This window comes from Nerophis ophidion, linkage group LG17, assembly GCF_033978795.1.
Source record: "Nerophis ophidion isolate RoL-2023_Sa linkage group LG17, RoL_Noph_v1.0, whole genome shotgun sequence".
Classification (NCBI taxonomy): domain Eukaryota; kingdom Metazoa; phylum Chordata; class Actinopteri; order Syngnathiformes; family Syngnathidae; genus Nerophis; species Nerophis ophidion.
The window spans coordinates 52,123,343-52,151,229 of NC_084627.1; the positions used below are offsets into that span (position 1 = coordinate 52,123,343).

General features: G+C 29.2%; 1 long non-coding RNA gene across 1 annotated transcript; it reads left to right on the plus strand.

The window, feature by feature from the left end:
- The first annotated feature begins 831 nt into the window (after positions 1-831).
- Positions 832-6,885, plus strand: LOC133536547 (uncharacterized). The gene is made up of 2 exons (XR_009802482.1): positions 832-1,085; positions 6,200-6,885. It is a non-coding gene; the product is annotated as an uncharacterized LOC133536547 (long non-coding RNA).
- The last annotated feature ends 21,002 nt before the right edge of the window (positions 6,886-27,887 follow it).

A 27,887-nucleotide genomic window follows, 5' to 3' on the forward strand; every position in this document is an offset into this window, starting at 1 on the left:
TTTTGTACTTTTATACAATATTGGCGACATATATAAACTCTCGCTTACAATAACAAAGACGCAGGCTCTAGTTTTACACGAGGACCACTTTATTTCAAACTTTTTTTTTTAAATGTTTATTTACAAATTTCAACAATAACAAACAGATGAGAAACAATAATCAAAATAGTCCAAAAACAGTATAAAACATTACAAAAAAATATAAAAACAGTCCAAACAGCGCCAGGGGGTTGTAAATTCAAAGTAACAAAAATAGAATACAAAAAAATATATATATAATAACCAAGTGCAAATTAATTAAGCCATAGGCTCATTCAGATTCATTAAATAACTTAAATTTGGAACACAGTGTCATCGTTTTCAACTTTATTTCAAACCTTTTTTCTTTTTATTTATACATTTCCACAATTACAAACAGTAAGTCCAACAACAATATAAAACTTTACAAAACATTATAAAAACAGTACAAAACAGCGCCAGGGGGTTGTAAATTCAAAATAACAAAAATAGAATACAAAGAAATGAATACATAATAAACAAAGTACAAAGCCATAGGCTCATTCAGATTCATTAAATAACTTAAATTTGGAAGAACAGCATCATCGTTTTCAACTTTATTTCAAACCTTTCTCTGCCTGCGTCACACAAGTGACGTCACTGTTGGAGAGCCATATAGCACACCGTGATTGGTGGATTCCTTCAGCTCCGCCCACAATGCTGTCAAGCACCATTCATATCAAACTCTCACTGACATTCAACTTTCATATTAGCGTGGGAGCCGCAAAATAAGATCTCGCGTGTCTGAGACCCTGGTCTAATATATATATAGATGTGTCAGAAGTGCTACTGACACTTTGCTGATGTTTGCTTTTCCTGTCTTTGAAATCACTTCCTGTGCTGCTGCTCTTATTTTCTCACTGTTTCCTGTTTGCTCTCTGTCTTTTGTGGCACCTTTACTATCTGCTCCGTGTCTGCACACCTGTTCCTCGTTTAATTAGTTGTATTTAGTTCCACCTGAGTCCCTCCTTCACTGCTTCATCATTATTCTTTTTTGACGGATGTGGATCGGACGGGTTTTAGTCGCAGTGAGTAATACTTTGCTCTTTTACACTGGCGTTCTATTGTTTGTCTTGATGCTTCTAAAGTGTGCTTTGCTGATTTAAAGTTGTGTTTGTGTTGCTGTGACATTTTGCTCTTTTACACTGGCGTTCTATTGTTTGTCTTGATGCTTCTAATGTGTGCTTTGCTGATTTAAAGTTGTTTGTGTTGCTGTGACAGTTTTCTCTTTTACACTGGCGTTCTATTGTTTGTCTTGATGCTTCTCCCTTGTGCTTTATTGCTGCTTTTAAATTGTTTGATTCGCACTGCACATGCACATGTGTTAGGAACACAACATGTAGAAACACACATTTAGTGACAAACATGCACATGTGTTAGGAACACAACATGTAGAAAACACACATTTAGTGACAAACATGCACATGTGTTAGGAACACAACATGTAGAAAACACACATTTAGTGACAAACATGCACATGTGTTAGGAACACATGTAGAAACACACATTTATTAGTCAGTGACAAACATGCACATGTGTTAGGAACACAACATGTAGAAAACACACATTTAGTGACAAACTTGCACATGTTAGGTACACAACATGTAGAAAACAACACACATTTAGTGACAAACATGCACATGTGTTAGGAACACAACATGTAGAAAACAACACACATTTAGTGACAAACATGCACATGTTTTAGGAACACATGTAGAAACAAGACACATTTAGTTACTGACAAGCTGTCAGTCACCATGGCTCTCAACTGCTGGCTAAGAGAGTCAAGGTGTGGCTGAGTGTTTGCTACAGGTGAACACACCTGCCCTCACTGATTAGTGTTTGCTACAGGTGAACACACCTGCCCTCACTGATTAGTGTTTGCTACAGGTGAACACACCTGCCCTCACTGATTTGGTCCAACTATGGTTGTCAAAAGCTGGGTGTTTAGAAGGACATTTCAGAGTTGGGATCTCCAAGCTCAAAAGTACGCTGTGAATACTTTTACACTTGTGATGCTTTATTTAAGGTGTATTTACATAAAGTTGTCAGCAATCCATGCATCACCAAACATCTGCAGAGATGTTGGTGCTGGCTTTCTTCTTGTTTTTGTTGTTCACCTTTGACATTTTGGGGTTTAAATAAATGTTAGTGTTAAACTGCATGTTTTGCCGTCCTTGGTTTGAAAGTCCAGTTTACAATGCTTACATGACCTTCACCCAAGGCGGGGTGTGATAGTTGCTGCTTTTTGGTGTGTGTGTGCGCTTTATAGATTTTAATATTTATTAGTAGGGGTGTGGGGAAAAAAATCAATTCGAATTAGAATCACGATTCTCATATTGTGCGATTCAGAATCAATTCTCATTTTTAGAAAAATTGACTAAAAAAAGGAAAAAATATATATTTTTTAAATTAATCAACCCAACAAACCACTGCACAGCAACACCATAACAATGCAATCTAATTCCAAAGCTGAGCCAGCAACACTCAGAACTGCAATAAACAACAATTGAGAGGAGACACAAACACCACACAGAACAAACCAAAAGTAGTGAAACAAAAATGATTAACAGTATCAATATTATGATTTCAGCATAGCAGTGATTAAAAATCCCTCATTGACCTTATCATTAGACATTTATGAAAATAATAAAAAAGAACAATAGTGTCACAGTGGCTTACACTTGCATGGCATCTCATAAGCTGGACAACACACTGTGTCCAATGTTTTCACAAAGATAAAATAAGTCATATTTTTGGTACGTTTAACAGTTCAAACAAATTTACATTATTGCAATCAGTTGATAAAACATTGTCCTTTACAATTATAAAAGCTTTTTTTTTTTTTTTTTTAAATCTACTGCTCTGCTAGCATGTCAGCAGACTGGGGTAGATCCTGCTGAAATCTATGTATTGAATGAATACACAATCCTTCTGAATTGGAAAAATATTGTTGTGAATTGAGAATCCCGTTGAATAGAAAAAATCGAATTGCAACCCTAAGAATCGATATTGAATCGTGGGAAACCCAAAGATTCACAGCCCTATTTATTAGTATATGTCCTATACAAAGTCAATGTCCTTTTGGTTTATTTTGGGGACTGTGCGGTTGGTAGAGTGACCGTGCCAGCAACCTGTGGATTCCTCCAATCCACTTTATTTACCGTATATAGCACATTTAAACAAAATGTTTCCAAAGTGCGGCACAATAATATTAAAAACAACATTTGAATACTATCTTAAGCTCCCCCAATGACTGTATAAAAACAAAAAATTTAAATTAACAATAATAGATATATACATAGAATAGAATGTACTTTATTGATCCTTGGGGGAAATTCAACACCCCAGTTCGCTCACAATGATATATATATTATTATCATCATAGTTTGTGAGCGAACTGTGGTGTTTAACATCCCCCAGGGATCAATAAGTAAATTTTATTCTATGTATGTATTTTCCCACTAAAGGAATAAATGTTTTGCTATGTCCTCATTTTCAATACAATGCAACTGTAAAAAATGTTCATAACATCGGAGGCTAGCAATTTGTGTTTTGTGGTAGTGTGCTTACAATTATGCTTCATAAAACTTTCTGAATTGTAAACTTAAAGGATTATATTTTTTGACCACACAACTCATGTAGTGTTAAAAGCCAAAGAATAAAAATGGGTCTTAAGACGAGACTTAAAACACTCCACATCGGGAGCAGTTTGAGTATGGAGGGGCACAGTGTTCCACAGCTTAGGGCCGACCACAGAGAAGGTCCTGTCTCCCCTACTTTTAATTCCTGGTTCAATTCCCACCTTCTATTGACCTCGTCTTGTACGTTGTGTCCTTGAGCAAGACGCTTCACTCTTGTTCCTGACGGTCGTCGACAAGGCTAATGTTGGTTTGGCGTTGGTAGTCTGAGGCCAATGTTCAAGAACCAATAATTGTCACACACTAGGTGTGGCAAAATTATCTGCATTTGACTCCTCACCCTGGATCACTTCCTGGGAGGTGAGGGGAGCAGTGAGCAGCAGCAGTGGTGGCTGAGCTCGGGAATACATTTCGGTGATTAAACCCCCAATTACAAGCCTTGATTCTGAGTGCCAAGCAGGGAGGTAATGGCTCCCATTTTTATAGTCTTTGGTATGACTCAGGCGGGGTTTGAACTCAAAACCTACCCATCTCAGGGCGGACTAATTGGTTTGGCGTTGGTCGTGTGCGACGCCAATGTTTATGTATGTTGCGTTTTATGCTCTTTTACAGGCTTGACATGTATGTATTTATGCTCGTATACAGGCCCGGCATGTATGTATTATTCATGGTCATTTGCAGGCACGACATGTATGTCTTATTCATGTTCATTTACAGGCACGACATGTATGTCTTATTCATGGTCATTTACAGGCCCGACATGTATGTATTGTTTATGGTCATTTACAGGCCCCGGCATGAATGAATGTGTGTATTGTTTATGCTCATTTACATGCTTGACATGTATTGTTGATGCTCATTGACAGGCTTGACATGTTTGTATGTCATGTCAAGCATGTCAATAAGCATTAACAACACATACATGCATGTGGAGTCTGTCAATGAGCATTAACAATACATACATGCATACGTGTGGAGCATGTCGATGAGCATTTATAATGCATACGTGTGGTGCATGTCAATGAGCATTTATAATACGTGTGGTGCATGTCAATGAGCATTTATAATACATATGTGTGGAGCATGTCAATGAGCATTTATAATACATATGTGTGGAGCATGTCAATGAGCATTAACAATACATACGTGTGGTGCATGTCAATGAGCATTTATAATACATATGTGTGGAGCATGTCAATGAGCATTAACAATACATAGGCTCCATATGTATATGTTTTGGAGTGTTTATTTTTGTCCTGAGAAAGATAAATTTCATGAAGGCATCTTGTGAATGTCAACATAGATAGATAGTACTTTATTGATTCCTTCAGGAAAATTAAAATTCCAGCAGCAGTGTACAGAGTTGAGATCAATTTAAATAAAAGTAAATAATGGGGGTTTAAATGGAAACACAATAGAGAAATATTACAATAGGAATAAAAAATAAAAAGCAACAATGGGGGGAAAAAATATATATATATATATACATAACAGTAAAATAAGAATATAACAAGACAAAGTAGGCAGTAGTGACCATGTTCTGAAAACGTAATGCACATGCCCAAAGTAGGGTTAGAGAAAGAAAGAAAGAAGGGTGGGCGTAGCATTTTCATTTTGTGATGTTAAGTTGGTCCTGTGATGAGGTGGTGACTTGTCCAGGGTGTACACCGCCTTCCGGCCTGATTGTAGCTGAAATAGGTATCCGTGACCCCAAAGGAAATAAGTGGTAGGAAATGGATGGATGAATGAAGGTGGGGCTGAGTGTTTGCTACAGGTGAACACACCTGCCCTCACTGATCTGGCCCTACTATGGTTGTCAAAAGCTGGGTGTTGGGACATTTCAAAGTTGTGATCTCCAAGCTGAAAAGTACGCTGTGAATATTTTTGCACTTGTGATGCTTTATGTAAGATGTATTTACAAAAGGTTCTTAGCTCTCCATGCATCACCAAACATCTGCAGAGATGTTGGTGCTGGCTTTCTTGTTGTTGTTCACCTTTTGACATTTTGGGGTTTAAATAAATGTTGTGCCATCCTTGGTTTGAAAGTCTGGTTTACAATAGTTACATTACCTTCACCCGAGGCGGGGGGGGGGGTTGATAGTTGCTGCTTTTGTGTGTGTGTGTGTGTGTGTGTGTGTGTGTGTGTGTGTGTGTGTGTGTGTGTGTGTGTGTGTGTGTGTGTGTGTGTGTGTGTGTGTGTGTGTGTGTGTGTGTGTGTGTGGCCGGCCAATGTTGGATGTATTGTGTCTCTGGGGAAATAAGAGGTTGACATCACTAACATAGCCCTGTGCTGGTTTACGTCCTCAACAACGGAACCTTCTCTGTGAACAGAGCCAAACATTCCTCCCGCTGTGCTAACTTCACCTGTGGGTTCCCTAGAGCTCAATACTGGGTTCCATCCTGTTCTCCATCTACATGCTCTTCCTCAGCCAAGTCATTCGTCGCCATAAAATTTCCTTTCATTTCTACACTGATGATACTAAATCTATCTTCCACTCAAGACAGACGATCCAGCTGGACTGGACCATTTGAAGGACTGCTTGCAGGACATAAAAGAGTGGATGTCAAAACTTCCTGCAGCTCAATGACAGAGTGAAATTCTTCTGTTCGGGAACTCCAACCCCCCAACTGTGCACAATAGCCAAGATCAAGTCCGTCCTTTCCCCCAGTGACTTCCGGAGGGTCGTGTTAATGCTCATCTTCTGCAGACTGGACTAATGGAATGCCCTCTATGCTGGGGTCACTGACAAGACCATATATAGCATGCAGTTGGTACAAAATGCTGGTGACAGGCACAAAAATGAGGGAACACATTTTTCCCATCCTCTCCTCCCTTCACTGGCTCCTGGTGAAGCAGAGTGAAATTTAAGATCCTTACGTATGTCTTCAAAGCGCTCCGTGGTCTTGCCCCAGCTTACATCAAACATCTCCTGGACCAACCTATCAGCTCCAGGCCTGGTCGTTGCCTCAGATCTGACAACCAGATGACCTTGAAGGTCCCACAGTCAAACCAAGTGACAAAGAGAGACCGTGCATTTTCAATGATGGTACCTGGCCTATGGAATAAGCTCCCCCTGAAAGTCAAGTCCGCCACCACTCTGGACACTTTTAGAGCACAGCTTAAAACTCACCTCTTTGCCGCAAATGACTTGATTTGTGTTCATGTGTCTTAAATGTTTGTTCTAAATTCCTTTGTGTCCCTGTTTTTTTTTTTTTTTGTTTCTCTACTCAGGCTGCACCCCAGGCTGATGTAATGGTTCCTTGTGTGGGTGCAATAATTGAAAATAACATTTAGTTTTTTATCTTCAAGGTCAATTTTGTGGGGTCTGGTCTACAATACAAGGTCTATGTATATTTTCTTTTTCTTTTTTTTTCTTCAAGGTCAATTTTAAGGAGTCTGTTCATCTACAATACAAGGTAAATTAGTATTTGTGTCATGGTTTTTAACTACAAGGTCAGTATGTATTTAACTTGTGTCACTGTTTTTGTTTCCTCATGGTTTTTGATATCTACAATACAAGGTCAATATGTATTTTATTTGTGTCCTCATGGTTTTTGTTAACTACAAGGTCAATTTTGGGGGGGAAGGAGAGTCTGACAAATAAAATACATATTTACCTTGTATTGTAGATGACCCGACTCCCCTTCCCCCCCAAAATTGACCTTGTAGTTAACAAAAACCATGAGGACACAAATGAAATACGTATTGTAGATATCAAAAGCCATGAGGAAACAAAAACAATGACACAAAACCCCCCACAAATTGACCTTGTAGTTAACAAAAACCATGAGGACACAAATAAAATACACATTTACCTTGTATTGTAGATGACCAAAGTTTATGTTAACTACAAGGTCAATTTGTGGGGGGGTTTTTGTCATTGTTTTTATTTCCTCATGGTTTTTGATATCTACAATACAAGGTAGATGTTTTTTTTTTTTTTTATGTTTTTTATCTTCAAGGTCAATTTTGTGGGGTCTAGTCATCTACAATACAGGGTCAGTATGTATTTAATTTGTGTCATGGTTTTCGTTATCTACAAGGTCAATTTTAAGGAGTGTGGTCATCAAAAATACAAGGTAAATTTGTATTTTAACTACACGGTCAGTCTGTATATTGTGTCATTGTTTTTGTTTCCTCATGGTTTTTGATATCTACAATACAAGGTCAATGTATATTTTATTTGTGTCATGGTTTCTATTAACAAGGTCAATTTTGGGGGGTGTCTCATCTCTAATACAAGGTCAATATGTATTTTATTTGTCATGCTTTTTGTTACTACAAGGTCTATGTATTTTGGGCCTTTTTTTTTTTTTTTTTCTCATGGTTTGTGATATCTACAATACAAGGTCAATATGTATTTCATTTGTGTCCTCATGGTTTTTGTTAACTACAAGGTCAATTTTGGGGGGGAAGGGGAGTCGGGTCATCTACAATACAAGGTAAATTTGTATTGATTCAAGATGGCGGCGCCCGGACGGGCTGCGCTCTCGAGGAGCTCCTGCTAAAGATGGAACATTTGGCAGAAATACCGGACAATTCCACAAACTTTATGGCTGGCTCGCATCGTGGTCACTCCGTGATCACGTACGACCGCCAGACACTTCTGGATGTGGACGAATCAGGCCGTTTTGGACTGATAGACACTTGCGTGCTAGACTTGCTAACTAGCATGGGAATACATCGGCGGCTACATCCAGCGGCCTGTGAAGCAGGGGAGTCTAGTAGCAGCGGGGGCCGTCTAAGGAGCGGACGCCAGCGGTGTGATCGGAAACGCGGATGCCGAGCGGGGCTTAAAACAAAGCAGAAGGCTAATCCCCACAGAACACCACTTCCCTCCATCCCGAAGACGGATTTAGATGGAAAATGCGAGACTACTGGTCTGGGTAAGGAGTCAGTTAAATTAGAACAAGTTTTTTCTGCTTTGAGTGTTTCAGAGTTGGACATGTGTTTTACCGAGGTGGCTAACTATGATGCGTGCAGTTTATCAAAGCAACAAACAATCGGAAAATCCCCGTTACTGAGGTGGCTAACCATGATGCGTGCAGTTTATCAAAGCAACAATCAAACAATCGGAAAATTCCTGTCGTATCAATTCCTAGATATGGTCGTAACTATACTAAATGCACTGGGCATAATAAACACAACATTATTAATATTGCTACTACGGATAATTTGATCAAAAACTCCCTAAAACAGCCCACTACCTATAATATAGGTTTTTTAAACATAAGATCATTGTCTCCTAAAACGTTGTTAGTTAATGATATTATCAGAGACAACAATCTTAACGTCATCGGTCTCAGCAAAACCTGGCTTAAACCAAACGACTTTTTTGCGCTAAATGAGGCATGTCCTCCTAACTTTACACATGCGCATATTGCCCATCCGCTCAAAAGGGGTGGGGGGGTCGCACTAATATACAACGAAAACTTTAACCTTAGTCCTAACATAGATAATAAATATAAATCGTTTGAGGTTCTTACTATGAGGTCTGTCACACCGCTGCCTCTACACCTGGCTGTTATCTACCGCCCCCCAGGGCCCTATTCGGACTTTATTAATGAATTCTCAGAGTTCGTTGCTGATCTAGTGACACACGCCGATAATATAATCACAATGGGGGACTTTAATATCCATATGAATACCCCATCGGACCCACCGTGCGTAGCGCTCCAGACTGTAATTGATAGCTGTGGTCTCACACAAATAATAAATGAACCCACGCATCGCAACGGTAATACGATAGACCCAGTGCTTGTCAGGGGCATCACCGTTTCCAAAGTTACGATACTCCCGTATACTAAAGTATTGTCCGATCATTACCTTATAAAATTCGAGGTTCAGACGCATGTTCGTCAAACTAATAATAATACCTGCTATAGCAGCCGCAACATTAATACAGCCACAACGACAACTCTTGCTGACCTACTGCCCTCGGTAATGGCACCATTCCCAAAGTATGTGGGCTCTATTGATAACCTCGCTAACAACTTTAACGACGCCCTGCGCGAAACCATTGATAACATAGCACCGCTAAAGTTAAAAAAGGCTCCAAAAAAGCGCACCCCGTGGTTTACAGAAGAAACTAGAGCTCAGAAATTATTATGTAGAAAGCTGGAACGCAAATGGCGCACGACTAAACTTGAGGTGCACCATCAAGCATGGAGTGATGGTTTAATAACTTATAAACGCATGCTTACCTTAGCTAAAGCTAAATATTACTCAAATCTCATCCACCGTAATAAAAACGATCCTAAATTTTTGTTTAGTACGGTAGCATCGCTAACCCAACAAGGGACTCCTTCCAGTAGCTCAACCCACTCAGCTGATGACTTTATGCAATTCTTTAGTAAGAAATTTGAAGTCATTAGAAAGGAGATTAAAGACAATGCGTCCCAGCTACAACGGGGTTCTATTAACACTGACACGATTGTATATACGGCGGATACTGCCCTCCAAAATAGTTTCTCTCGTTTTGAGGAAATAACATTAGAGGAATTGTTACAACGTGTAAATGGAATAAAACAGACATGTTTACTTGACCCTCTTCCTGGGAAACTGATCAAGGAGCTCTTTGTATTATTAGGTCCATCAGTGCTAAATATTATAAACTTATCACTCTCCTCGGGCACTGTTCCCCTAGCATTCAAAAAAGCGGTTATTCATCCTCTTCTTAAGACCTAACCTCGATCCCGACCTCATGGTAAATTACCGACCGGTGTCTCACCTTCCCTTTATTTCAAAAATCCTTGAAAAAATTGTTGCGGAGCAGTTAAATGAACACTTAGCGTCTAAAAATCTATGTGAAACCTTTCAATCCGGTTTCAGGGCAAATCACTCCACGGAGACAGCCCTCGCAAAAATGACTAATGATCTATTGCTAACGATGGATTCTGATGCGTCATCTATGTTGCTGCTCCTCGATCTTAGCGCTGCTTTCCATACCGTCGATCATAATATTTTATTAGAACGTATCAAAACACGAATTGGTATGTCAGACTTAGCCCTGTCTTGGTTTAACTCTTATCTTACTGATAGGATGCAGTGTGTCTCCCATAACAATGTGACCTCGGACTACGTTAAGGTAACGTGTGGAGTTCCCTAGGGTTCGGTCCTTGGCCCTGCACTCTTCAGCATCTACATGCTGCCGCTAGGTGACATCATACGCAAATACGGTATTAGCTTTCACTGTTATGCTGATGACACCCAACTCTACATGCCCCTAAAGCTGACCAACACGCCGGATTGTAGTCAGCTGGAGGCGTGTCTTAATGAAATTAAACAATGGATGTCCGCTAACTTTTTGCAACTCAACGCCAAAAAAACGGAAATGCTGATTATCGGTCCTTTTAGACACCGAACTCTATTTAATAATACAACTCTAACATTTGACAACCAAACAATTAAACAAGGCGACACGGTAAAGAATCTGGGTATTATCTTCGACCCAACTCTCTCCTTTGAGGCACACATTAAAAGCGTTACTAAAACGGCTTTCTTTCATCTCCGTAACATCGCTAAAATTCGCTCCATTCTGTCCACTAAAGACGCTGAGATCATTATCCATGCGTTTGTTACGTCTCGCCTCGACTACTGTAACGTATTATTTTCGGGTCTCCCCGTGTCTAGCATTAAAAGATTACAGTTGGTACAAAATGCGGCTGCTAGACTTTTGACAAGAACAAGAAAGTTTGATCACATTACGCCTGTACTGGCTCACCTGCACTGGCTTCCTGTGCACTTAAGATGTGACTTTAAGGTTTTACTACTTACGTATAAAGTACTACACGGTCTAGCTCCATCTTATCTTGCCGATTGTATTGTACCATATGTCCCGGCAAGAAATCTGCGTTCAAAGGACTCCGGCTTATTAGTGATTCCCAAAGCCCAAAAAAAGTCTGCGGGCTATAGAGCATTTTCCGTTTGGGCTCCAGTACTCTGGAATACCCTCCCGGTAACAGTTCGCGATGCCACCTCAGTAGAAGCATTTAAGTCTCACCTTAAAACTCATTTGTATACTCTAGCCTTTAAATAGACTCCCTTTTTAGACCAGTTGATCTGCCGTTTCTTTTCTTTTTCTTCTATGTCCCACTCTCCCGTGTGGAGGGGGTCCGGTCCGATCCGGTAGCCATGTACTGCTTGCCTGTGTATCGGCTGGGGACATCTCTGCGCTGCTGGTCCGCCTACGCTTGGGATGGTTTCCTGCTGGCTCCGCTGTGAACGGGACTCTCGCTGCTGTGTCTTGGATCCTCTTTGGACTGGACTCTCGCGACTGTGTTGTATCCATTGTGGATTGAACTTTCACAGTATCCTGTTAGACCCGCTCGACATCCATTGCTTTCCTCCTCTCTAAGGTTCTCATAGTCATCATTGTCACCAATGTCCCACTGGGTGTGAGTTTTCCTTGCCCTTATGTGGGCCTACCGAGGATGTCGTGGTGGTTTGTGCAGCCCTTTGAGACACTAGTGATTTAGGGCTATATAAGTAAACATTGATTGATTGATTGATATACTCTCGGCAGGGTTCTTGAGGGTGCATGGGAGTTTGCCCAACCAGTCTACATGTGCTTTGTGGACTTGGAGAAGGCATTCGACCGTGTCCCTCGGGAAGTCCTGTGGGGAGTGCTCAGAGAGTATGGGGTATCGGACTGTCTTATTGTGGCGGTCCGTTCCCTGTACGATCAGTGCCAGAGCTTGGTCCGCATTGCCGGCAGTAAGTCGAACACATTTCCAGTGAGGGTTGGACTCCGCCAAGGCTGTCCTTTGTCACCGATTCTGTTCATAACTTTAATGGACAGAATTTCTAGGCGCAGTCAAGGCGTTGAGGGGTTCCGGTTTGGTAACCGCAGGATTAGGTCTCTGCTTTTTGCAGATGATGTGGTCCTGATGGCTTCATCTGACCGGGATCTTCAGCTCTCGCTGGATCGTTTCGCAGCCGAGTGTGAAGCGACCGGAATGAGAATCAGCACCTCCAAGTCCGAGTCCATGGTTCTCGCCCGGAAAAGGGTGGAGTGCCATCTCCGGGTTGGGGAGGACACCCTGCCCCAAGTGGAGGAGTTCAAGTACCTAGGAGTCTTGTTCACGAGTGAGGGAAGAGTGGATCGTGAGATCGACAGGCGGATCGGTGCGGCGTCTTCAGTAATGCGGACGTTGTACCGGTCCGTTGTGGTGAAGAAGGAGCTGAGCCGGAAGGTAAAGCTCTCAATTTACCGGTCGATCTACGTTCCCATCCTCACCTATGGTCATGAGCTTTGGGTCATGACCGAAAGGATAAGATCACGGGTACAAGCGGCCGAAATGAGTTTCCTCCGCCGTGTGGCGGGGCTCTCCCTTAGAGATAGGGTGAGAAGCTCTGCCATCCGGGAGGAACTCAAAGTAAAGCCGCTGCTCCTTCACATCGAGAGGAGCCAGATGAGGTGGTTCGGGCATCTGGTCAGGATGCCACTCGAACGCCTCCCTAGGGAGGTGTTTAGGGCACGTCCAACCGGTAGGAGGCCATGGGGAAGACCCAGGACACGTTGGGAAGACTATGTCTCCCGGCTGGCCTGGGAACGCCTCGGGATCCCCCGGGAAGAGCTAGACGAAGTGGCTGGGGAGAGGGAAGTCTGGGTTTCCCTGCTTAGGCTGTTGCCCCCGCGACCCGACCTCAGATAAGCGGAAGATGATGGATGATGGATGGATGTTTAGTGTATTAATATTAAATATATGATTAGTTTATTAAAATTAAATACATGTTTTTGTATTAATATTAAATACATATTAAGTGTAAGAATAATAACTACATGTTTATTGAATGAATATTAAATAAATGTTTAGTGTATGAATATTTAATACATGTTTAGTGTATTAATAATAAATATATGTTTAGTTTATTAAAATTAAATACATGTTTTTGTATTAATATTAAATACATGTTTAGTGTATTAATATTAAATGTATGTTTAGTTCATTAAAATTAAATACATGTTTTTGTACTAATATTAAATACATGTTTAGTGTATAAATATTAAATACATGTTTAGTGTATTAATATTAAATACATGTTTAGTGTATAAATATAAGTGTATGAGAAACCAAACTTATGTAAAAAAAATAAAAGAAACAAAAAAAAAGGAAAAAGAGGGATAGAGAGACGGAGAGTACCGGACTTATTATGAGGGTACGTGCGCCCTCCTGTGGACTTCTGCCACAACTGCACGCATAAAGAAATTCATTATTTCCAAGTGTGCCTTATTTAGAGGATAATAAATACATGTTTACTGTATGAATATTAAATATATGATTAGTATATGATTATTAAATACATGTTCAGTGTATTAATATTAAATACATATTTAGTGTATAAATATTAAATACATGTTTAGTGTATGAATATTAAATACATGTTTAGTGTATGAATATTAAATATATGTTTAATGTATGAATATTAAATACATCTTTAGTATATAAATATTAAATACATGTTTCGTGTACGAATATTAAATACATGTTTAGTGTATAAATATTAAATACATGTTTAATGTATGAATATTAAATACATGTTTAGTGTAATAATATTAAATATATGGTTAGTGTATTAATATTAAATACATGTTTAGTGTATGAATATTAAATACATGTTTAGTGTATGAATATTCAATACATGTTTAGTGTATGAATATTCAATACATGTTTACTGTATAAATATTAAATACATGTTTAGTGTATTAATATTAAATACATGTTTAGTGTATGAATATTAAATACATGTTTAGTGTATGAATGTTAAATACATGTTTAGTGTATTAATATTAAATATATGTTTAGTGTATTAATATTAAATACATGTTTAGTGTATTAATATTAAATACATGTTTAGTGTATGAATATTAAATACATGTTTAGTGTATGAATATTAAATACATGTTTAGTATATGAATATTAAATACATGTTTACTGTATGAATATTAAATACATGTTTAGTGTATGAATATTAAATACATGTTTAGTGTATGAATATTAAATACATGTTTAGTGTATGAATGTTAAATACATGTTTAGTTTATGAATATTAAATACATGTTTAGTGTATTAATATTAAATATATATTTAGTTTATTACAAATAAATACATGTTTAGTTTATTCAACTTAAATACATGTTTTGTATTAATATTAAATACATGTTTAGTGTATGAATATTAAATACACGTTTAGTGTATGAATATTAAATACATGTTTAGTGGATATATAATAAATACATATTTAGTGTATTAATATTAAATACATGTTTAGTGTATAAATATTAAATACATGTTTAGTGTAATAATATTAAATACATGTTTAGTGTATAAATAATAACTACATGTTTAGTGTATGAATATTAAATACATGTTTAGTGTATAAATGTTAAATACATGTTTAGTTTATGAATATTAAATACATGTCTAGTGTATAAATAATAACTACATGTTTAGTGTATGAATATTAAATACATGTTTAGTGTATAAATGTTAAATACATGTTTAGTTTATGAATATTAAATACATGTTTAGTGTATAAATATTAAATACATGTTTAGTGTATTAATATTAAATACATGTTTAGTGTATGAATATTAAATACATGTTTAGTGTATAAATATAAAATACATGTTTAGTGTATTAATATTAAATATATGATTAGTTTATTAAAATTAAATACATGTTTTTGTATTAATATTAAATACATATTAAGTGTAAGAATAATAACTACATGTTTATTGAATGAATATTAAATGTTTAGTGTATGAATATGTAATACATGTTTAGTGTATTAATATTAAATATATGTTTAGTTTATTAAAATTAAATACATGCTTTCGTATTAATATTAAATACATGTCTAGTGCATTAATATTAAATATATGTTTAGTTTATTAAAATTAAATACATGTTTTTGTACTAATATGAAATACATGTTTAGTGTGTTAATATTAAATACATGTTTAGTGTATTAATATTAAATACATGTTTAGTGTATAAATATAAGTGTATGAGAAACCAAACTTATGTAAAAAAAATAAAAGAAACAAAAAAAAAGGAAAAAGAGAGAGAGAGAGACGGAGAGGACCGGACTTATTAAGAGGGAACGTGCGCCCTCCTGTGGACTTCTGCCACAACTGCACACATAAAGAAATTCATTATTTCCAAGTGTGCCTTATTTAGAGGATAATAAATACATGTTTACAGTATGAATATTAAATATATGATTAGTATATGATTACATATACGTTTAGTATATGATTATTAAATACATGTTCAGTGTATTAATATTAAATACATGTTTAGTGTATGAATATTAAATACATTTTTAGTGTATAAATATTAAATACATGTTTAGTGTATAAATATTAAATACATGTTTAGTGTATTAATAGTAAATATATGTTTAGTTTATGAATAATAACTAAATGTTTAGTGTATGAATATTAAATACATGTTTAGTGTATAAATATTAAATACATGTTTAGTGTATTAATATTAAATATATGTTTAGTTTATTAATATTGAATACATGTTTTTGTATTAATATTAAATACATATTATATGTAAGAATAATAACTACATGTTTATTGAATGAATATTAAATACACGTTTAGTGTATGAATATTAAATACATGTTTAGTTTATGAATATTAAATACATGTTTAGTGGATATATAATAAATACATATTTAGTGTATTAATATTAAATACATGTTTAGTGTATAAATATTAAATACATGTTTAGTGTAATAATATTAAATACATGTTTAGTGTATAAATAATAACTACATGTTTAGTGTATGAATATTAAATACATGTTTAGTGTATGAATGTTAAATACATGTTTAGTTTATGAATATTAAATACATGTCTAGTGTATAAATAATAACTACATGTTTAGTGTATGAATATTAAATACATGTTTAGTGTATAAATGTTAAATACATGTTTAGTTTATGAATATTAAATACATGTTTAGTGTATAAATATTAAATACATGTTTAGTGTATTAATATTAAATACATGTTTAGTGTATGAATATTAAATACATGTTTAGTGTATAAATATAAAATACATGTTTAGTGTATTAATATTAAATATATGATTAGTTTATTAAAATTAAATACATGTTTTTGTATTAATATTAAATACATATTAAGTGTAAGAATAATAACTACATGTTTATTGAATGAATATTAAATGTTTAGTGTATGAATATGTAATACATGTTTAGTGTATTAATATTAAATATATGTTTAGTTTATTAAAATTAAATACATGCTTTCGTATTAATATTAAATACATGTCTAGTGCATTAATATTAAATATATGTTTAGTTTATTAAAATTAAATACATGTTTTTGTACTAATATGAAATACATGTTTAGTGTATTAATATTAAATACATGTTTAGTGTATTAATATTAAATACATGTTTAGTGTATAAATATAAGTGTATGAGAAACCAAACTTATGTAAAAAAAATAAAAGAAACAAAAAAAAAGGAAAAAGAGAGAGAGAGAGACGGAGAGGACCGGACTTATTAAGAGGGAACGTGCGCCCTCCTGTGGAGTTTTGCCACAACTGCACACATAAAGAAATTCATTATTTCCAAGTGTGCCTTATTTAGAGGATAATAAATACATGTTTACAGTATGAATATTAAATATATGATTAGTATATGATTACATATACGTTTAGTATATGATTATTAAATACATGTTCAGTGTATTAATATTAAATACATGTTTAGTGTATGAATATTAAATACATGTTTAGTGTATAAATATTAAATACATGTTTAGTGTATAAATATTAAATACATGTTTAGTGTATTAATAGTAAATATATGTTTAGTTTATGAATAATAACTAAATGTTTAGTGTATGAATATTAAATACATGTTTAGTGTATAAATATTAAATACATGTTTAGTGTATTAATATTAAATATATGTTTAGTTTATTAATATTGAATACATGTTTTTGTATTAATATTAAATACATATTATATGTAAGAATAATAACTACATGTTTATTGAATGAATATTAAATACATGTTTAGTGTATAAATATTAAATACATGTTTCGTGTACGAATATTAAATACATGTTTAGTGTATAAATATTAAATACATGTTTAATGTATGAATATTAAATACATGTTTTGTGAATAAATATTAAATACATGTTAAGTGTATGAATATTAAATACATGATTAGTGTATTAATATTAAATACATGATTAGTGTATAACTTTTAAATACATGTTCAGTGTATAAATATTAAATACATGTTTAGTGTAATAATATTAAATATATGTTTAGTTTATTAAAATTAAATACATGTTTTTGTATTAATATTAAATACATGTTTAGTGTATAAATATTAAATACATGTTTAGTGTATGAATATTAAATACATGTTTAGTGTATACATATTAAATACATGTTTAGTGTATTAATATTAAATATATGTTTAGTTTATTAAACGTAAATACATGTTTTGTATTAATATTAAATACATGTTTAGTGTATAAATATTAAATACATGTTTAGTGTATGAATATTAAATGCATGTTTAGTGTATAATATTAAATACATGTTTACTGTATACATATTAAATACATGTTTAGTGTATTAATATTAAATATATGTTTAGTTTATTAAACGTAAATACATGTTTTGTATTAATATTAAATACATGTTTAGTGTATAAATATTAAATACATGTTTAGTTTATGAATATTAAATACATGTTTAGTGGATATATAATAAATACATCTTTAGTGTATTAATATTAAATACATGTTTAGTGTATAAATATTAAATACATGTTTAGTGTATTAATATTAAATACATGTTTAGTGTATAAATAATAACTACATGTTTAGTGTATGAATATTAAATACATGTTTAGTGTATAAATGTTAAATACATGTTTAGTTTATGAATATTAAATACATGTTTAGTGTATAAATATTAAATACATGTTTAGTGTATTAATATTAAATACATGTTTAGTGTATTAATATTGAATACACTTTTAGTGTATAAATATTAAATACACGTTTAGTGTAAAAATATTAAATACATGTTTAGTGTATTAATATTAAATATATGATTAGTTTATTAAAATTAAATACATGTTTTTGTATTAATATTAAATACATGTTTAGTGTATAAATATTTAATTAATGTTTACTGTATTAATATTAAATATATGTTTAGTTTATTAAAATTAGATACATGTTTTTGTATTAATATTAAATACATATTAAGTGTAAGAATAATAACTACATGTTTATTGAATGAATATTAAATACATGTTTAGTGTATAAATATTTAATACATGTTTACTGTATTAATATTAAATACATGTTTAGTGTATGAATATTAAATACATGTTTAGTGTATAAATATAAAATACATGTTTAGTGTATTATTATTAAATATATGATTAGTTTATTAAAATTAAATACATGTTTTTGTATTAATATTAAATACATATTAAGTGTAAGAATAATAACTACATGTTTATTGAATGAATATTAAATAAATGTTTAGTGTATGAATATGTAATACATGTTTAGTGTATTAATATTAAATATATGTTTAAAATTAAATACATGCTTTCGTATTAATATTAAATACATGTTTAGTGCATTAATATTAAATATATGTTTAGTTTATTAAAATTAAATACATGTTTTTGTACTAATATTAAATACATGTTTAGTGTATTAATATTAAATACATGTTTAGTGTATTAATATTAAATACATGTTTAGTGTATAAATATAAGTGTATGAGAAACCAAACTTATGTAAAAAAAATAAAAGAAACAAAAAAAAAGGAAAAAGAGAGAGAGAGAGAGACGGAGAGGACCGGACTTATTAAGAGGGAACGTGCGCCCTCCTGTGGAGTTTTGCCGCAACTGCACACATAAAGAAATTCATTATTTCCAAGTGTGCCTTATTTAGAGGATAAGAAATACATGTTTACAGTATGAATATTAAATATATGATTAGTATATGATTACATATTAGTTTAGTATATGATTATTAAATACATGTTCAGTGTATTAATATTAGATACATGTTTAGTGTATGAATATTAAATACATGTTTAGTGTATAAATATTAAATACATGTTTAGTGTATTAATAGTAAATATATGTTTAGTTTATGAATAATAACTACATGTTTAGTGTATGAATATTAAATACATGTTTAGTGTATAAATATTAAATACATGTTTAGTGTATTAATATTAAATATATGTTTAGTTTATTAATATTGAATACATGTTTTTGTATTAATATTAAATACATATTATATGTAAGAATAATAACTACATGTTTATTGAATGAATATTAAATACATGTTTAGTGTATAAATATTAAATACATGTTTCGTGTACGAATATTAAATACATGTTTAGTGTATAAATATTAAATACATGTATAATGTATGAATATTAAATACATGTTTTGTGAATAAATATTAAATACATGTTAAGTGTATGAATATTAAATACATGATTAGTGTATTAATATTAAATACATGATTAGTGTATAACTTTTAAATACATGTTCAGTGTATGAATATTAAATACATGTTTAGTGTAATAATATTAAATATATGTTTAGTTTATTAAAATTAAATACATGTTTTTGTATTAATATTAAATACATGTTTAGTGTATAAATATTAAATACATGTTTAGTGTATGAATATTAAATGCATGTTTAGTGTATAATATTAAATACATGTTTAGTGTATGAATATTCAATACATGTTTACTGTATACATATTAAATACATGTTTAGTGTATTAATATTAAATATATGTTTAGTTTATTAAACGTAAATACATGTTTTGTATTAATATTAAATACATGTTTAGTGTATAAATATTAAATACATGTTTAGTTTATGAATATTAAATACATGTTTAGTGGATATATAATAAATACATATTTAGTGTATTAATATTAAATACATGTTTAGTGTATAAATATTAAATACATGTTTAGTGTATTAATATTAAATACATGTTTAGTGTATAAATAATAACTACATGTTTAGTGTATGAATATTAAATACATGTTTAGTGTATAAATGTTAAATACATGTTTAGTTTATGAATATTAAATACATGTTTAGTGTATAAATATTAAATACATGTTTAGTGTATTAATATTAAATACATGTTTAGTGTATTAATATTAAATACACTTTTAGTGTATAAATATTAAATACACGTTTAGTGTAAAAATATTAAATACATGTTTGGTGTATTAATATTAAATATATGATTAGTTTATTAAAATTAAATACATGTTTTTGTATTAATATTAAATACATGTTTAGTGTATAAATATTTAATTAATGTTTACTGTATTAATATTAAATATATGTTTAGTTTATTAAAATTAGATACATGTTTTTGTATTAATATTAAATACATATTAAGTGTAAGAATAATAACTACATGTTTATTGAATGAATATTAAATACATGTTTAGTGTATAAATATTTAATACATGTTTACTGTATCAATATTAAATACATGTTTAGTGTATGAATATTAAATACATGTTTAGTGTATTAATATTAAATACATGTTTAGTGTATTAATATTAAATATATGTTTAGTTTATTAAAAATTAAATACATGTTCAGTGTATTATATTAAATACATGTTTAGTGTATAAATATTAAATACATGTTTCGTGAATAAATATTGAATACATGTTAAGTGTATGAATATTAAATACATGATTAGTGTATTAATATTAAATACATGATTAGTGTATAACTATTAAATACATGTTCAGTGTATAAATATTAAATACATGTTTAGTGTAATAATATTAAATATATTTTTAGTTTATTAAAATTAAATACATGTTTTTGTATTAATATTAAATACATGTTTAGTGTATAAATATTGAATACATGTTTAGTGTATGAATAATAAATGCATGTTTAGTGTATAAAATCAAATACATGTTTAGTGTATGAATATTCAATACATGTTTACCGTATAAATATTAAATACATGTTTAGTGTATTAATATTAAATATATGTTTGGTTTATTAAACATAAATACATGTTTTGTATTAATATTAAATACATGTTTAGTGTATAAATATTAAATACATGTTTAGTTTATGAATATTAAATACATGTTTAGTGGATATATAATAAATACATTTTTAGTGTATTAATATTAAATACATGTTTAGTGTATAAATATTAAATACATGTTTAGTGTATTAATATTAAATACATGTTTAGTGTATAAATAATAACTACATGTTTAGTGTATGAATATTAAATACATGTTTAGTGTATAAATGTTAAATACATGTTTAGTTTATGAATATTAAATACATGTTTAGTGTATAAATATTAAATACATGTTTAGTGTATTAATATTAAATACATGTTTAGTGTATTAATATTAAATACACTTTTAGTGTATAAATATTAAATACACAATTAGTGTAAAGATATTAAATACATGTTTAGTGTATTAATATTAAATATATGATTAGTTTATTAAAATTAAATACATGTTTTTGTATTAATAATAAATACATGTTTAGTGTATAAATATTTAATACATGTTTACTGTATTAATATTAAATATATGTTTAGTTTATTAATATTGAATACATGTTTTTGTATTATTAAATACATATTATATGTAAGAATAATAACTACATGTTTATTGAATGAATATTAAATACATGTTTAGTGTATAAATATTAAATACATGTTTCGTGTACGAATATTAAATACATGTTTAGTGTATAAATATTAAATACATGTTTAATGTATGAATATTAAATACATGTTTTGTGAATAAATATTAAATACATGTTAAGTGTATGAATATTAAATACATGATTAGTGTATTAATATTAAATACATGATTAGTGTATAACTTTTAAATACATGTTCAGTGTATAAATATTAAATACATGTTTAGTGTAATAATATTAAATATATGTTTAGTTTATTAAAATTAAATACATGTTTTTGTATTAATATTAAATACATGTTTAGTGTATAAATATTAAATACATGTTTCGTGTATAAATATTTAATACATGTTTACTGTATTAATATTAAATACATGTTTAGTGTATGAATATTAAATACATGTTTAGTGTATTATTAAATACATGTTTAGTGTATTAATATTAAATATATGTTTAGTTTATTAAAAATTAAATACATGTTCAGTGTATTAATATTAAATACATGTTTAGTGTATAAATATTAAATACATGTTTTGTGAATAAATATTAAATACATGTTAAGTGTATGAATATTAAATACATGTTTAGTGTATAAATATTAAATACATGTTTAATGTATGAATATTAAATACATGTTTTGTGAATAAATATTAAATACATGTTAAGTGTATGAATATTAAATACATGATTAGTGTATTAATATTAAATACATGATTAGTGTATAACTTTTAAATACATGTTCAGTGTATAAATATTAAATACATGTTTAGTGTATTAATATTAAATACATGTTTAGTGTATGAATATTAAATACATGTTTAGTGTATAAATATAAAATACATGTTTAGTGTATTAATATTAAATATATGATTAGTTTATTAAAATTAAATACATGTTTTTGTATTAATATTAAATACATATTAAGTGTAAGAATAATAACTACATGTTTATTGAATGAATATTAAATAAATGTTTAGTGTATGAATATGTAATACATGTTTAGTGTATTAATATTAAATATATGTTTAAAATTAAATACATGCTTTCGTATTAATATTAAATACATGTTTAGTGCATTAATATTAAATATATGTTTAGTTTATTAAAATTAAATACATGTTTTTGTACTAATATTAAATACATGTTTAGTGTATTAATATTAAATACATGTTTAGTGTATAAATAATAACTACATGTTTAGTGTATGAATATTAAATACATGTTTAGTGTATAAATGTTAAATACATGTTTAGTTTATGAATATTAAATACATGTTTAGTGTATAAATATTAAATACATGTTTAGTGTATTAATATTAAATACATGTTTAGTGTATTAATATTAAATACATGTTTAGTGTATAAATATAAGTGTATGAGAAACCAAACTTATGTAAAAAAAATAAAAGAAACAAAAAAAAAGGAAAAAGAGAGAGAGAGAGAGACGGAGAGGACCGGACTTATTAAGAGGGAACGTGCGCCCTCCTGTGGAGTTTTGCCGCAACTGCACACATAAAGAAATTCATTATTTCCAAGTGTGCCTTATTTAGAGGATAAGAAATACATGTTTACAGTATGAATATTAAATATATGATTAGTATATGATTACATATTAGTTTAGTATATGATTATTAAATACATGTTCAGTGTATTAATATTAGATACATGTTTAGTGTATGAATATTAAATACATGTTTAGTGTATAAATATTAAATACATGTTTAGTGTATAAATATTAAATACATGTTTAGTGTATTAATATTAAATATATGTTTAGTTTATGAATAATAACTACATGTTTAGTGTATGAATATTAAATACATGTTTAGTGTATAAATATTAAATACATGTTTAGTGTATTAATATTAAATATATGTTTAGTTTATTAATATTGAATACATGTTTTTGTATTAATATTAAATACATATTATATGTAAGAATAATAACTACATGTTTATTGAATGAATATTAAATACATGTTTAGTGTATAAATATTAAATACATGTTTCGTGTACGAATATTAAATATATGTTTAGTGTATAAATATTAAATACATGTATAATGTATGAATATTAAATACATGTTTTGTGAATAAATATTAAATACATGTTAAGTGTATGAATATTAAATACATGATTAGTGTATTAATATTAAATACATGATTAGTGTATAACTTTTAAATACATGTTCAGTGTATGAATATTAAATACATGTTTAGTGTAATAATATTAAATATATGTTTAGTTTATTAAAATTAAATACATGTTTTTGTATTAATATTAAATACATGTTTAGTGTATAAATATTAAATACATGTTTAGTGTATGAATATTAAATGCATGTTTAGTGTATAATATTAAATACATGTTTAGTGTATTAATATTAAATATATGTTTAGTTTATTAAACGTAAATACATATTTTGTATTAATATTAAATACATGTTTAGTGTATAAATATTAAATACATGTTTAGTTTATGAATATTAAATACATGTTTAGTGGATATATAATAAATACATATTTAGTGTATTAATATTAAATACATGTTTAGTGTATAAATATTAAATACATGTTTAGTGTATTAATATTAAATACATGTTTAGTGTATAAATAATAACTACATGTTTAGTGTATGAATATTAAATACATGTTTAGTGTATAAATGTTAAATACATGTTTAGTTTATGAATATTAAATACATGTTTAGTGTATAAATATTAAATACATGTTTAGTGTATTAATATTAAATACATGTTTAGTGTATTAATATTAAATACACTTTTAGTGTATAAATATTAAATACACGTTTAGTGTAAAAATATTAAATACATGTTTGGTGTATTAATATTAAATATATGATTAGTTTATTAAAATTAAATACATGTTTTTGTATTAATATTAAATACATGTTTAGTGTATAAATATTTAATTAATGTTTACTGTATTAATATTAAATATATGTTTAGTTTATTAAAATTAGATACATGGTTTTGTATTAATATTAAATACATATTAAGTGTAAGAATAAAAATTACATGTTTATTGAATGAATATTAAATACATGTTTAGTGTATAAATATTTAATACATGTTTACTGTATTAATATTAAATACATGTTTAGTGTATGAATATTAAATACATGATTAGTGTATTAATATTAAATACATGTTTAGTGTATTAATATTAAATATATGTTTAGTTCATTAAAAATTAAATACATGTTCAGTGTATTAATATTAAATACATGTTTAGTGTATAAATATTAAATACATGTTTCGTGAATAAATATTAAATACATGTTAAGTGTATGAATATTAAATACATGTTTAGTGTATAAATATTAAATACATGTTTAATGTATGAATATTAAATACATGTTTTGTGAATAAATATTAAATACATGTTAAGTGTATGAATATTAAATACATGATTAGTGTATTAATATTAAATACATGATTAGTGTATAACTTTTAAATACATGTTCAGTGTATAAATATTAAATACATGTTTAGTGTATTAATATTAAATACATGTTTAGTGTATGAATATTAAATACATGTTTAGTGTATAAATATAAAATACATGTTTAGTGTATTAATATTAAATATATGATTAGTTTATTAAAATTAAATACATGTTTTTGTATTAATATTAAATACATATTAAGTGTAAGAATAATAACTACATGTTTATTGAATGAATATTAAATAAATGTTTAGTGTATGAATATGTAATACATGTTTAGTGTATTAATATTAAATATATGTTTAAAATTAAATACATGCTTTCGTATTAATATTAAATACATGTTTAGTGCATTAATATTAAATATATGTTTAGTTTATTAAAATTAAATACATGTTTTTGTACTAATATTAAATACATGTTTAGTGTATTAATATTAAATACATGTTTAGTGTATTAATATTAAATACATGTTAAGTGTATAAATATAAGTGTATGAGAAACCAAACTTATGTAAAAAAATAAAAGAAACAAAAAAAAGGAAAAAGAGAGATAGAGAGACGGAGAGGACCGGACTTATTAAGAGGAAACGTGCGCCCTCCTGTGGAGTTTTGCCGCAACTGCACACATAAAGAAATTCATTATTTCCAAGTGTGCCTTATTTAGAGGATAAGAAATACATGTTTACAGTATGAATATTAAATATATGATTAGTATATGATTACATATACGTTTAGTATATGATTATTAAATACATGTTCAGTGTATTAATATTAGATACATGTTTAGTGTATGAATATTAAATACATGTTTAGTGTATAAATATTAAATACATGTTTAGTGTATAAATATTAAATACATGTTTAGTGTATTAATAGTAAATATATGTTTAGTTTATGAATAATAACTACATGTTTAGTGTATGAATATTAAATACATGTTTAGTGTATAAATATTAAATACATGTTTAGTGTATTAATATTAAATATATGTTTAGTTTATTAATATTGAATACATGTTTTTGTATTAATATTAAATACATATTATATGTAAGAATAATAACTACATGTTTATTGAATGAATATTAAATACATGTTTAGTGTATAAATATTAAATACATGTTTCGTGTACGAATATTAAATACATGTTTAGTGTATAAATATTAAATACATGTATAATGTATGAATATTAAATACATGTTTTGTGAATAAATATTAAATACATGTTAAGTGTATGAATATTAAATACATGATTAGTGTATTAATATTAAATACATGATTAGTGTATAACTTTTAAATACATGTTCAGTGTATGAATATTAAATACATGTTTAGTGTAATAATATTAAATATATGTTTAGTTTATTAAAATTAAATACATGTTTTTGTATTAATATTAAATACATGTTTAGTGTATAAATATTAAATACATGTTTAGTGTATGAATATTAAATGCATGTTTAGTGTATAATATTAAATACATGTTTAGTGTATGAATATTCAATACATGTTTACTGTATACATATTAAATACATGTTTAGTGTATTAATATTAAATATATGTTTAGTTTATTAAACGTAAATACATGTTTTGTATTAATATTAAATACATGTTTAGTGTATAAATATTAAATACATGTTTAGTTTATGAATATTAAATACATGTTTAGTGTATAAATATTAAATACATGTTTAGTTTATGAATATTAAATACATGTTTAGTGGATATATAATAAATACATATTTAGTGTATTAATATTAAATACATGTTTAGTGTATAAATATTAAATACATGTTTAGTGTATTAATATTAAATACATGTTTAGTGTATAAATAATAACTACATGTTTAGTGTATGAATATTAAATACATGTTTAGTGTATAAATGTTAAATACATGTTTAGTTTATGAATATTAAATACATGTTTAGTGTATAAATATTAAATACAT